This window comes from Podarcis liolepis (assembly GCF_965112155.1).
Source record: "Podarcis liolepis genome assembly, chromosome: 12".
NCBI lineage: Eukaryota > Metazoa > Chordata > Lepidosauria > Squamata > Lacertidae > Podarcis > Podarcis liolepis.
The window spans coordinates 39,294,708-39,305,963 of NC_139563.1; positions in this window are offsets into that span (position 1 = coordinate 39,294,708).

The following is an 11,256-nucleotide window of genomic DNA, read 5'->3' on the forward strand; positions in this document are numbered from 1 at the left end:
AGAAACTTGATTACTGAGGCTGGGCCTGAACCTCCCAAAATTAACACTGAGGGGCAAGCCAGCTCCTGTTCCAGCTCCACAATGTAAAGTGTGAGGGCTCATTACAAAAACTAAATCAGGAAATGCTGAGGAATAGATCAAATTAGAAAAGAAAAGTTTATCTCTCAGTTAAAAATATCTCTGGTTCTATATAAATCAAAACACACCACAAAATAGTGGCAGGCTTCTGACCAGCTCAGTCGCCAAGTCTAGGCAGCTCCATCTAAACCCATTCTCATATTCCCTTGAAAACCCTTTGTTCTGGGTTCTCAGCTTACGATAAATAATGGAGTTTTCTGTGACTTCTAATGACAACGTGTCAGCTTCTACCTGCTCAGTGCTTAGCCTATGTATTTCTGAGAATTTGACTTTTTAAATCAGATCCGCCCAAACCGCTGGCAGTTGTGTTGCGCTTAGCATATTGTTATGTGTTTGGAGTGTTAAACTGGGTGCCAGACACTTCTAATCTCTGGATCCACCAAGTGTTAAAATCTAACCAAGCCAAGCTAGCTTCCCATGCTGTGATGGTGGGCTTGGTGGAGATGGCAAATGGGTGGGGCCCCCTCCCTTAACAGAAAACGTTGAGAGCAGAGTTTGGCAGTGATGAGACCTAAAGCATCAAGCTTGAGAGAGAGTCAGAACAACATTTGAGAGCAATGTTTGATTTCTGTTTAAGTGCAAGGCTGTGGCTATGGGAGAAACAAGACCCCTTGGGGATGTTAATGCTGCCAAGCCCCTCATCTAGGCTCAGGTTGTGTATATGTGTAAAGAAACCATATATTGTAAAGACAGCACAGTCTCTCCTGTGCCTCATTTTCAAAAGGAAACACAAATCCTGGGTAAGCACCTGGAACCCCTGGAATCTCGAACCACTTGGAGATTGGGGTGCCATGCAACAATGTATTTACAGTGTGCAGCTGTAAAACAATTGGAATGCTTCTTACCAAATAGGTTCCTTATTACAGATGGAAAGTTATATTTTTGTTTGTTTGTGCCGGAGAGAGAGAGAGAGAGAGAGATCCAGTGCCCTTTAGTTTTATGTTTAAAAGATGGAGGCCCTTCAGACGAATGCAAAATGGAGATAAATACTGTGCCTTTAAAGACCATTTCTGAGCTTTTCATATAACCTACCGGGCTCTTGGTCCATTATAACATTTAATCTGCATCACATCTCGCTTCCTAATCGTTACTTTTTGTTCCAATTGTGAGCTGAGGGGGTGGGAGAGAGATGAGAATCTCAGTTAAGCGCCAGTAAAACAAGTTTGCTCTACAGCTGGCGAGCCCTGAACACACGTTAGCAGTGCCTTATGGCAGTATTCAATCAAATGAGTCCATAAACTAAAAATAATCACCCTAATACTAATACCTATTATTCTTCATTGTTACTGGTCGCTATGGTGCTGCATTTGACTGTGAAGAATTCACCGCCATTACTACCCTCTGTCTGTCTGAGCACTGAGCATCTCTTTTCTCTCCCTCTCTCTCTCTCTTCCACCCGCCCTCCTGAAATGTGATCTAATTGCAGAATCCACACCTGTTCTACAGTTCAATAGAAGCTGCTTTTGATGAAGGCAGACTTTCAAGCACATATACACACACATCCGTGCACGCGCGTGAACACACACACACAACAACAACAACAACCACAGTCACTAAGGTCTTCAGACACAGGAAAAATATATAGCATGGGCTGATCAGAAAATAATATTGTGCAGTGCGTGTGCGGGGGGGGGGGGGGAGAGAAGCCTGTGTTTTGTGGTCATTGGAAGATTGCTGATGGGTGCATAAATAAAGCATGCTGGAACATCTGTTCTTTGTTGTGCATTCAGCTTTTTAATGTCTTCAAAGAGCAGCTCTGACGCATCACTGACTACCACTCCCCATTCTAGCAACATTTTACCAGAAAATAATAAACCTTCCTGGTGGGGTGCAAAGAGCCAAGGCATTTGGGCAATGCCATTAATTTGGAAATATTTCTTCTTTCTGGGATTTTAAATTCTCTTTCCCTTGAACGCAGTTCAATTTTGGGATGCAGGCTGGCATCCCTATCTGTCTGTGTAGTAAATCAGCCTGAATAGTCTCTTCCAACCTTTCTCTTCTTTTTTAAAAAAGATTTTTTTAAAAAGAAAGAAAGAAATGAGCCACCAAGTTAAAGTTTACAGACATTTCCCCCTCTGATCTTCATTATGTTTATTCAAAAAATCCTACTCTCCCAAAAAAGAATTGTTTTATTTCTCTTCTTCTAAAATGCTATCGTATTTATTTCTACCGATAAAATTCAGAGGCAGCAGAGACCACCTGACAGTTTAACAATATTGGCTGGTTATTCTGATGGAGTGTACGAGGCAGGAAAAGATTAAAAAATGGGGGAGCCCTAGACTGAGGGAAAGCAGCTTGAATTCTAAAATAAAAATTTAGCAGCATGAATTTCTCTCGCCATAGGCAATGAGGCTACTATGAATTTCAGATGCATCTCCTGAGCTGTCAATGATGTGGAAAGCTGAGATTGCCACAAATCTTTGTAATGCCAATGTGATTTGATGTAATTGCAATTGAAGGTATAGCGACATAAAATGGCAGCTGAGAGCAAGCTGTTTATGTATGTACAGTATACAGAGATGCATTTGTCCTGCTCGCTAGGATCATGAGGCAGATTGCTTTGTAACATTTTCCTCGCTCCCTTTCTCTCTCTCCTTGGGTCACAGCTTAAAGGTATTGAAATACCAATCAGATACTAGTAGGCCATATCTCTGTAGACTTTTGCAATGCCGTGTAAAGCAGAACCTTGTCTCTCTGATGCTATGGGCTATTTATGCAAGGGTTTTCTTTAAGGTATTTTGGAGACACCCCCTCCCCTGCCATTCTTCTTCTGATGCACATGTGATCTATACAAGGAACCAGGTCCCAAACATGCTGGCTGCTAGAGCAGGGATGGCCAATGTGGTACCCTCCAGTTTTTGTGGGACTACAACTCCCATCATTCCTCCCAAATTGGCCATGCATCTGGAGGGCACCACACAGACTACCCCTGTACTAAAAGAAGATGACTATGGCAACCTGGGTATAATAATAATAATAATAATAATAATAATAATAATAATACTGACTCTTCCACAGAGTGGAGCCACAGCATGGCCATTTGGGCATGACTTGAGGTAGACAATATTTTCTCTACAAGCTTCATCGTCGAGAAGCCTACCCAACATGAGGCCCATCTTTCAAAAATGGAGACCCTAAATTGTTCGTTTTACTCATGGCAATCACTGAGACTGTCTCTTTACCTATGATCACAGTAATGCAACAAATCTGAGATGACTCTAATACAATACTTCCGAAGATGGGACTTAATGAAGAAGTGTTCATTTTAGCTAGAGTTAGTGCCCTGATCCCATATCTTTGCAACAAGCAATATATATTTTGCCCATTCACACTTTCTGGTATATTCTAAGGACTACTAGTAAGGAGGTGGGTTTAAAAGCATGTTCATAACCAATGTGTTGAAAAAGAGAAGCTAGGTAGAGAATAAGGTAAAGGGACCCCTGACCATTAGGTCCAGTCGTGGCCGACTCTGGGGTTGCGGTGCTCATCTCGCTTTATTGGTTGAGGGAGCTGGCGTACAACTTCCGGGTCATGTGGCCAGCATGACTAAGCCACTTCTGGCAAACCAGAGCAGCGCATGGAAACGTCGTTTACCTTCCCGCCAGAGTGGTACCTATTTATCTACTTGTACTTTGATGGCAGGGACCGAGCAATGGGAGCTCACCCCGTCACGGGGATTTGAACTGCTGACCTTCCAATCGTCAAGCCCTAGGCTCTGTGGTTTAACCCACAGCGCCACCCGCGTCCCTAGGTAGAGAATAGGGTCATGCTTTTATTGTGTACTTGACTACCAGCTACTAGAACATCTGTTATGGGGTGTGGTCTTCAGGAACCACTCCATGTTGTTTTGTTATGTAAAGTGGTGCTGAAAATCTCTTTCTTCATTGAACAAAAAGAGGCAGACAACATGATTCCATGCAAACCTACCTCTTGCACATTGGCTCTAGCCTGCCCAGGAGCAGGACAGACAATACAATAATATTTGTGAATTTTATTAAAAATACATATATTAAAAACATGTGGCTTGTTATGCATATATTCAGGCGAATGTCAGAGGGTAGTTTAAATTACTCAACAGGAATAAAGATGTCAAGGTAGGGTCAATGATTAGCAAGGGGTTGCGTAGGCTTCTGTTGCCTTTCTTGGAGCAGAAATATCAACCTCTTTATTGTGTCTTAGATATGATAGTGGTCTGCAAGATAACTTCTGTCTGTTAAGAAATGCAGAGACCCTCACAAGCATTGCTACAATGACTTTCTTAATGTGGAATTCTTCACAGCTTTTTCTATATATGACAGCATCAGTCATACTGTGGAGAAACATGCTATTGATAACTACAGGAATATGTTTTGACTGTAACTTGACTGTAATTATGCAACCCCTTTTGTGGGAGTAATCCCATTAACATTAATGGGACAACTCAGCAGCATATGTGAGTTTCCACTTATGCCATGGTTGCACTTATGCCACTCTTTTTTGTATCAGAAATAGCCACTGTGTGATTGTCAGTGTTATTTGCAAATGAAGGGTTCCAACAAGGCTAAATGTTTCTTTTCACAAACCATTCCCCCCAAGTAAATGAAGAATCTTATTTTACTACTTTTTAAAAAGAGTTTTTGACAGCCCCCCACCATACGACATTTGCTATGACTGAAGGGCTTGCAGAGCCACAATGCAGATGGCATATGTGTTCAGCATTGACCTTTGAGGAGACAAATTTAAAGCTTACCACCCAAGTGAAAATGGATTCAAGGGTTGTAATCAAGTTTTGTGCAGCTATTATAGATGGAAGCAGAGTGAGGACCAAACTAGAAAGTTCTTTTATAGTGTTGTTAGCAGTCAGACCTGGAGATTTCGAACATTTAATACTAGGTGTGAAAGGCCCAATTTACACTGGGACTGCAGCATATAGGGAGGGGAGATACAACTTTTTCTCTTGTCAGGGATAATCCTGATAAGAATCAACCTTTCACATGGCTATTGGCCTTCTCCCCAGTTCTCCTTTGTACTTAGGGGTTTTTTCTACTTCCACAGCTATCTGCAATGTGGGGGTGTTCAATTTCCACCAGGATTATGATTGGAGAAGAAAGGACAAAACTTTCCCTTCCCGTGCATTGCATTCACAATAAAACCCAACCCTTAGGTAATGGTGCAATAAAAGTCCTATCTAGGCTGTCCCTGATAAATTGCATTAACTAAATGACCTGGGGAAATTCCAGATGCCTGTCATGTCTGGGGATCTCAAGATGTGCCCCTGCGTCAGTGTGTGGGAGAAAGCAGCATTTGTTAAGGATGGGCATGGGTGGCAGCCTACAATTGCAGCATCACCCTGGGTAGGCCCTGCCTCTGGGACCTAATGAGCAGTATATTCTGTCTATGGGATGCAGGTGGCGCTGTGCTCTAAACCACTAAGCCCCTTGGGCTTGCCGATCGGAAAGTTGGCGGTTTGAATCCCCATGACAGGGTGAGCTCCCGTTACCCTGTCCCAGCTCCTGCCAACCTAGTACTTCGAAAGCATGCCAGTGCAAGTAGATGGATAGGTGCCGCTGTGGTGGGAAGGTAAACAATGTTTCCGTGCACTCTGGCACTTGTCACGGTCCTCTGTGCACCAGAAGCAGTTTAGTCATGCTGGCCACATGACCCCAAAAGCTGTCTGTGGACAAACACCAGCTCCCTTGGCCTGAAAGTCAGATGAGCTCCGCAACCCCATAGTCGCCTTTGGCTGAACTTAACCGTCCAGGGGTCCTTTACCTTTACTTTTTATATGCTGTCTCCTTGAAGTGGTACCTGGAGAGTGGACTGGAGGGGAGTTCTCTTCCCTCTGTTCTGCTCCTGGCTATAAACACAGCTCAGCACCCTTCCCAGGGCAACTTTGGCCACTTGGAAAGGTACCATAATTCAGGGGAGAACTATTATCTACACCCCCTTTCGTTTTCCAGTACTACTCAGCTCTTTGCGATCATTTCCACAGTTAAGGGGAGAACCAGAATATGGTCACCCTAGGAGCCAATGATGCCTTAACCAATGGTGCTGCTATGTCTGGCCCCCCTCAAGGAGCAGGAACTCACCCCTAGAACCATGGTGATCCACCTAATAGTCACCTCATTATGTCCTAGATGAGAATATCAAAGCCAGTTAAGAAAGTGATGAAGCTAGGGTATCTGGTGGATGCAGCCCAGCCAGCCATGTTCCAGGTGAGAAGGACAATCTTTCGCCGTTCTTTTCATTGTCATGCAGCTACTTTGCCAGCCACAAGATGAGTATGAGTTCTTCTAGGAGGTACTTGGTTCTTGTAGGAAGAAGGTCCATGTAATTGAGACTGCCACTCCTCTGTTGCAGGCAAGTGTGTTACTGCATTCAAACCTGACTCCTCCAGTTTTTGCCATGGCTCAGCAAAAGTAACTGGGCTGATCAATGCAGCGTGAGCTGCAAAGTGAGGGTCTCCAGCAAGCAGAGATCCTACTGCCCTACAGGGAGAGCCCTGCTCCCACTCTTTAAGCTCTCTCATTGAGAGCCTGGCTGATGCCGTAGCCATGCCCACTTCACTGTAGCAGTTATTCCCCACCTCATTATGTCTTTTTTCAGTAAAGCCCAGGGCTTCCTTGACCCATGCATCTTATTCAGGGGCTTCAAAGCTTGTACATGGTAGTCTCAGCAAACACAGTTGTCAGGAGACCAAGAACCTATTAGCTCCAGCACAAAATACACTATGCAAGATACACATAAGATGAGCTTAGTGTGCTGGTTAGGAACCATACTTGGCCTTTTCCTTAGCACTTATTTAGGGCTGAAGGTAGGGGAAATTACCACTGCATCCTGGACTGATACCTAGGCCAGGGCTTTGAGCCTTTGTGACATTCATGTACAGTCTAGGAACACCAGGCATACTGGAGTGGGCAGGGCCCATCTTCAATCATCTCCAGTATCTTCCCCCAGCCTCTTGCAACTAGATGGTTCTCCACTCACCAGACATCAGTTTGCTGGTGTCCTCCGCAGGTGCTTCTCAGGTTTGGTGTTTACGCCATGGAGTATCGAGCCCACTCATTTCCGATAGAGGCAGCCACAGCAATCCTAAGCACACCAAATAAAATTATTTGCACACTGCACTCAGTCTATATTTCCCAACCCAAACAGTTTCTGTTCAGGGCAGGATCAAAGTTCTGCCATTTATGGCATACTCATCCATGTGCTGCAGCTGAGCAGGCTATTGTTGAATAAAAAAATGCAGAGATGAGCAATCAGCCTCCACTAAAATCAATAGTACTTACTTCCAAGTAAATCCGTTTAGGATCTGTTAGGTAGGGTGCATAGCTTTGGCATTCCTCATTCCTTTTAATGAGGTTTGCATGGGTTGGTTTTTTGTTTTGTTTTTTAGTATATATTAAAAAATTGTCCTATCGAAATGAATGGAGGTTGTGCTGCCGAAATGCCTCGTTGATTGCATCCATGGTGCTCTTCCTAGGTCTAAACAATGCATAAGAAGAGAAGCAGATTAAAGAAAAGAGGGGGAAATGCTATATACACTAATCTAACACACAGCAAAGGCCACTTTACATTCCAAACCAGCACTGCTGGGTAAATTGTTCTACAGCTGGCAACTGTAACTGTTTCCAACAGAGTTTGAACACACTCATCTACTTTCATTATGCTGACATGACTGAAAATACCTCCAGCCAGACGTAAGCCACAACTCTCTCTCTCCCTCTCTCTTAGTGTCAGTCTCTAGGAGCAAATATAGTGGGACCTCAAAACTGATGGAATGATGAAATGAGTATAATTTTTTAAGAGACTAAAGCCTCTGGATCTCTACTAGAAGGTGCCAATGTAGTGGAGACGTTTGCAATTCAGCAGAGATATAAATGGATGTTTTAGTGCAATACCTTGCAGAAGGTAGTAAATGCTTTTTATTTCTACAGAAGCAAATAACTTGATGCCAAGGTTAATAAATGGGGTGGGGTGGGGAAGAAGAGCACATACATTGCCGATGACTTATAATCTTACAAGTTGCAAAAGGAGTTCCCATTCAAGTGATGTGAATGCCACCCAAAGATGATTTAAGGTGCAGGCCTAATCCTAGTGCCTGCCTGCTGGGCCTAATGGAGTGGTAGAGCTACCGCTGCATTGGAAACCCTCCTGAGCTTGCAAGTTTCAGTCTTGGAAAGCTTTTCCCTCCTCCAAAGCATGGGGATTGGAGAGTGCTAGCAAAACCATCCCCTCTGATTACAAACTAGACCTGCCAGTCACAATGGAGCTCTTCCCCCATGCCCTCTCCCCAATCTGGTACTTGCTCTCCCCCCACCACACCACCCTGGCGTTATGGTAAACTTGGAGGCGGTTTGGCAAACTTAGAGATGACAGCTTTGCTTCTGACAAATGCAAAATATCTCTAAGGAACCCAGGACTCAGATACATTAGTAAACAAAAAGTGTTTTATATGCGTTGTAACACTGTGACACCAGATGGCGCTGTGGAGTCCTGTCTTTTGCCAACGCGATTTCCCATAATAAAGTTTACATCATGTTTTCCTGAAATGCCTTTTTTGATGTGTCTAGATCCAGTCCCAGCTTGCCTTGGGATTCATTTGAATCTGAGGCACACCTCTCTTAGAAATCACTAGCCCTGGCAGACCTTTCCTGTGCTTGCCTTAAAGGTAGTCATGCTAGCCTACTGCAGAAAAGAATTGTGTCTTCTGACTTCTGGAAGATTAACGAAGTTTCTCCTGTAGGGAAGTTGACCTAAGCTAATGGCTGTGTCCATAAGTTCTTCTTAGCATAACAGATAGCTTGAGGGGCAATTTCATCAGGTAAAATAATATGAAGATATCCCAGTGCCACATCCCAACCCCTATTCTGCCCCTTCTGACACAGGTATTTGCCTGTTATGGATCTCTGCCATCTCATCTAGCTTGGACCATATTAAGCTGTAGAAGTCAATTTCCCTGAAAGGCAAGGTTCTTCCTTCTCTCCACATCCTTAGGCTTGATGTCCACACATAGAATAGCAGACAAACTGTTTTTGGTATCTAAAGTACAGGTAGACATTACCTTCCCGTAACTTTCTTCAACAGCAATATCTGGAGAGCCATAGATCCTTCCACCCCCAGTCTGCAACAATAAAGGAAAGAGCATCACTATTAAAGTTTTTACATGTCCCTTCACTCTTTATAATGCATGGGAACTGAATTAAGATCATTGTGTATCATGGAAACTGTGGGTCTGCTGTCAACACAGGTGCACTGCCTAACATTTTTTGGGTGTGTGTATGTAAGGGTGGGTGTTTTGCTGAGGTGTAAGAATGTTCATAATAATGTATGACCTTTCTCTTCCTTGTGGGATGTCTATGGCCCACATGAATCCCAGAAGCTCAAATGAGATGGAATATTCCAAAGGTTTTATCCCATTTCACTTAAGATAAAAAGTGGGATTTGAGAAAAGTGTCAGATATAAAGGTCATTGCTTTAAGTGATCTATATATGCTAGGTCTGCTCCCTGCTGCTTTCACATTCAGTCTCCTGAGAGCTCTACCTAAATCATTCTGTCTCTTGCTATTTCTTAATAGCAATGTCTATCCAGTTTGCAAGCCTGAATGACACAGGACCACTGCAAGAGCACTTTCTATAGTGACTTGAGTCTATTTAATAGCAATTCTTGTCCCCATGGTAAGAACATGAGAACAGCATGGCTGGCTCAAACTGAAGGCCTTTCCAATCACCATTGCCAAACAGATGCTTATGGGAACCCTATAAGTAGGACATGAGAGGACTAACACTTTCCTGTTCATGAGCCGCAGGAACTGGAATACAGAGACAAGTTGCATTCATATGATACTGGAGGCAAGATGGTAATCATGACTTGCAGTCATTGATGGCCTGATTCTCCATGAATTTGTCTAATGTTTTTAAAGCCATCCAAATTGGTGACCATCACCACACCATTGTGGCGAAATTATTTACTTTATAGGTATTTAATCTCCCATGATTTAGCTTTATTGGATGACCCAGGGTTCTAGAATTTCGAGAGAAAGTCTCTTAGTAATACTTTATTCACACCACACACAACTTTATAATATCCTTGTTTACTCACCTTTATTTATTTATCATAATAAAAAGCACGAAACATTGTAACCTTTCCTTATTAGGAAAGTTGCTCCAGCCCTTTGAGCGTTTGGGTTGTGCTTTTCAGCACCTTTTCTAGCTCTGTGATACATAGCTAGCTAGCTAGCTAGCTAGCTAGCTAGCTAGCTAGATAGATGCAGAAACTGTACGCAGAATTCCAAGTGTGGTTACAGCAATTATAAATGAATTTTGATACGGACAGTTTAAATTTTTTCCCATCCTCCTCCATCCTTTTCCTAAGGACTCTTACATGGAATTTACCTTTTCCACAGCTGCGACACAATGGATCAACATTTTCATTAAGCTATTCACTCAAACCCAGATCTCTTTCTTCATCCGTTACAACCAGTTCAGACCCCATTAGTGTAGTAGATGTGAAGTTGGGGCTTTTAACTCCACCGTGCATCACTTCTCGCTTCCTCATATTGAACTGCAATGTGCCTCCATTTACCCATTTTGGAGAGATCCTTTAGGAGCACCTCACAAATTCCTTTCTGTTTTTATCAGCCTGAATAATTTAGTATTATCATCAAACTTGGCCACCACGTTGCTCACTCCTATGACATTCATTTGCATAGTCACAAGCTGCCTGCTTCTGGAGTTCTAGAAATTGCCTAGAACTATAAACTTTTTGTTAATGGGTCAGTTTAAGGTAAGATAGTGCACATTATCTCTCTCAAAGGAAGGGGAAAGTATGATGGGAGTAACCATAACTCAGTGGTAGAAAACATGCTTGATGAGAGGTCTCATAGTCAATCTGTGGCAAATCCAGTTAAAAGGGTCTGAGGAGCAGGTGATCGGAATGAGCTTTGCATAAGACTCTGGAGAACTGTGGCTTGTCAAGGGTAGACAACAGTGGGCTAGGTGAACAAATAGTCTAACCTGGTATAAGGAAGTCTCCTATGTTCTTAAATTTAACTAATTAATGCCTGCAAAGTGCTCTCAAATCTGCAGAATTGACGGTGCCTGCTTAAAGTTCAAAGCACAACAATTCTAATTAAGCAA